Source organism: Chiloscyllium plagiosum, chromosome 6, assembly GCF_004010195.1.
Source record: "Chiloscyllium plagiosum isolate BGI_BamShark_2017 chromosome 6, ASM401019v2, whole genome shotgun sequence".
NCBI lineage: Eukaryota > Metazoa > Chordata > Chondrichthyes > Orectolobiformes > Hemiscylliidae > Chiloscyllium > Chiloscyllium plagiosum.
The window spans coordinates 108,187,197-108,191,129 of record NC_057715.1 but is presented as its reverse complement, the minus strand read 5'-3'; positions in this window follow the sequence as shown (position 1 = coordinate 108,191,129).

The window sequence follows — 3,933 nt, the reverse complement described above, 5'->3', positions numbered from 1 at the left end:
GACCGCATCGGGAGCTACGGATACAATAGATGATATTAGTGGATGTGCAGGTAAAATTTTGATGGATGTGGAAGGCTCCTTTAGGGTCTTGGATGGAGGTGAGGGAGGAGGTGTGGGCGCAGGTTTTACAGTTCCTGCGGTGGCAGGGGAAAGTGCCAGGATGGGAGGGTGGGTCGTAGGGGGGCGTGGACCTGACCAGGGAGGGAAATATATCCCTGGTGGTGGGGTCTGTTTGGAGGTGGCGGAAATGTCGGCGGATGATTTGGTTTATGCGAAGGTTGGTCGGGTGGAAGATGAGCACCAGGGGCGTTCTGTCCTTGTTGCGGTTGGAGGGGTTGGGTCTGAGGGAGGAGGTGCGGGATGTGGATGAGATGCGTTGGAGGGCATCTTTAACCACGTGGGAAGGGAAATTGCGGTCTCTAAAGAAGGAGGCCATCTGGTGTGTTCTATGGTGGAACCGCTCCTCCTGGGAGCAGATACGGCTTAGGCGGAGGAATTGGGAATACGGGATGGCATTTTTGCAAGAGGTAGGGTGGGAAGAGGTGTAATCCAGGTAGCTGTGGGAGTCGGTGGGTTTGTAGAAGATGTCAGTGTCAAGTCGGTCGTCACTGATGGAGATGGCCCCAAAGGAGCTTTCCACATCCATCAAAGTTTTACCTGCACATCCACTAATATCATCTATTGTATCCGTTGCTCCCGATGTGGTCTCCTCTACATTGGGGAGATTGGGCGCCTCCTAGCAGAGCGCTTTAGGGAACATCTCCGAGACACCCGCACCAATCAACCAAATCGCCCAGTGGCTCAACATTTCAACTCCCCCTCCCACTCTGCCGAGGATATGGAGGTGCTGGGCCTCCTCCACCGCCGCTTCCTCACCAGCAGACGCCTGGAGGAAGAACGCCTCATCTTCCGCCTCGGAACACTTCAACCCCAGGGCATCAATGTGGATTTCAACAGTTTCCTTATTTCCCCTTCCCCCAACTCATCCTAGCTTCTAATCTCCAGCAACTCGATCCCCTGACCTGTCCGGACTTATCCGACCATGCTGCCTGAATTGCTGTGCTCTTCCAGCACCACTGATCCAGAATCTGGTTTCCAGCATCTGCAGTCATTGTTTTTACCTAAGGGACTTGAGGCTGTTTTCGTGAGAGAGAAGAAGTTTGAGAGGTGACTTAATCGAGACATATAAGATAATCAGAAGGTTAGATAGGGTCAACAGTGAGAACCTTTTTCCTCAAATGGTGATGGCTAACATGAGGGAACATAGCTTTAAATTGAAGGTTGATAGATATAGAACAGATTTCATAGGTAGATTCTTTATTCAGAGAATAGTAGGGGCATGGAACGCCCTGCCTGCAGCTGTAGTAGACTTGGCAAATTTGAGGGCATTTAAATGGTCATTGGATAAACATACGGATGAAAATTGAATAGTGTAGGATAGATGGGCTTCAGATTGGTAGCACAGGTCAGCGCAACATTGAGGGCCGAAGGGCCTGTAATGCGCTGTGATGTTCTATGTTCTATTCCAGTTGCATACAAGTAACTGTTCTCAACAATCCTAACCTATTCAAAAACAAAATATTCACTAAACTAAGAGGTCAACTGTATTTAAGTTGTTTATATTTCAAAAAACCCAGTAAATACATATAACAATAGCAAAATAAACATATAGACCTGGAGTGGGGGTGCATCTATAAGGGTTACTTTGAGGAACTATCCCGTCCATAGTAGCCAGTTTAGCAATAAAGTAGCAAAAAATTTCCATGAATTACATATCCAACAAGGATTTCACAGTAGCTTAGGGCTAGCAATTTGGTTTGAAGATTAGTGTATTGAAAACACGAAGGATTACAATTGCATGCTGTTTTACAGTTGAATAAGTCTTTAATCCAGATCTGCACAATCAAATGCTGGGTTAGATTATTTTGCTGTAATCACTCCAGGCTATCTAAATTTCCATTAAAAAAATGATCCATTTCCCTAGTGAATTACCAGTGTTACTGCTGAATAATTCTCAGAAAGTTTACATTATTCTTTACATGATCGGCATGTCTTTTTTCCCCCCGTAAATTGTCTTTCTTTTGTGGTTCTCTGTCTCATGCCATTCTGTGGGCCAACAGTGAATGGGTAGAGGAGACATGTGCTCATGTAACACCACCTCAGGGAGACTAAGATTGACTCCCCCAGAGACGGGCAATGTCCTGGCCCACGCCTGCAGAGCCCACACAATATCCTTCATTGTTCTCGTCAATGAGCCTTGAAGGATATTCTCCCCAGGCTGTTTGATCTGCTCCTTGCAATCTCACAGGTATACATGTGTGCTTGCCGCGGGGACAACTTTACATAACTTCCCCAGTGGGGTAAAAAGTTAGTATCCATAAGAGAAACCACTTGTCAGATTTTTATAACTACCTCAGTTCTGAGGAAAGATCACTGGAACCAAAACATTAACTCTGATTTCTCTCCAGAGATGCTACCAGACCTGCTGAGTTTTTCAAGCAATTTCTGTTCTCGCTTCTTATAACAACCTATCTGGTTCACTGATGCTCAGTAGGGAAGAAAAGGTACCATCTTTTCCTGTTCAGCCAATGTATGACACTACATCCACCTCAATGAATGCTAATATTGATCCTTTAAAAACTAAACCACTGGGTTGCTAGAAAGTTTCAATATTGACATTAAAAAGGGCATTTGCATCCACCAAGCCAGGTGGACCTCATTGACTATGAGATTCTTAACCTGGCCCAATCAGGAAGCCCTGGCTGACAGCTATAAACAGGAGAGTTCCCCCTTCAACTCTATTTTGATTAAGTCCCTACCCTCCCCTTCACTGTTTGATAACACAGCATTGCTCTTTAATGAGAAGGGCACAGCTTTCACTGGCCATTCGGTGTTTCTCTTCTTCCTGGTGGTGGAAACTGAATAAAGATTCGTGCACCTTGTGTCTCTCACTGTGTCTCACACCTGCACACACACACACACAACATGGGTGTGGGGGAATAAATAAGCACTACCGCAGTTAGGCAGTAGTGTGAGAAAAAACAGTTAAACAGGAGTATCAGAGGTTCTGTAAAAGAGAAAAGTAAATAAAATAAACAGGAGATTTGGGGTCATTAGGGCCGACTGCCTGCCCCTCTTCCGCAGTTACGTTAGAGCCTGGGTGTCTCTGGAGAAGAAGCATGTGGTGTCCACTAACACCCTGGAGTTGTTCAGGGGGAGGTGGGCACCGCAGGGAGTGGAGTGCATTATTTCCCCCTCCAACTCTATTTTGATTTAATCCCTGCCCTCCCATTCACTGATCACACAGCATTGCCCTTTGATGTGAAGGGCAGTGCTTGTCACTGGCCACTCGGGTGTTTCCTTTCTTCCTGGTGGTGGAAACTGTTGTATTTCACTGTGTCTCACACCTGCACACACCCAACATGGGTGCAAAAAAAAGGTAAAAAAAAAAGAAAAGAAAATGCACTGGGTCGCTGCACAGGTCTTGAGTGAAGAAGGAAAAAAAGAAGAGTGTCAGTCATCCTGATCACTCTCCGAGCTGGTTCTGAGGCCACTTGATCAGTAAAAAAGAGAAAGAAAAAATAAATAAACAGGAGATTCAGAAGGTCTCCTCAGTCTAGAGACTGGCTTTGAGTTGGCTGGTAGCCCATGTAGCAGGACGAACAGAGTAGTGTTCTCTAGTTTACTACCGGTGCCACGAGATAGCAGGGCGAGGAACAGGGAGCGGGCACAGCTTAATACGTGGCTGCGCAGCTGGTGTAGGAGGGAGGACTTCAGATATGTAGATAATTGGGATGCCTTCTGGGGAAGGTGGGACCTGTACAAGAAGGACGGGTTGCATCTGAACTGGAAGGGGACCAATGTCCTGGGTGGAAGGTTTACTCGAGTAGTTCGAGAGGGTTTAAACTAGTATGGCAGAGGGGTGGGAACCTG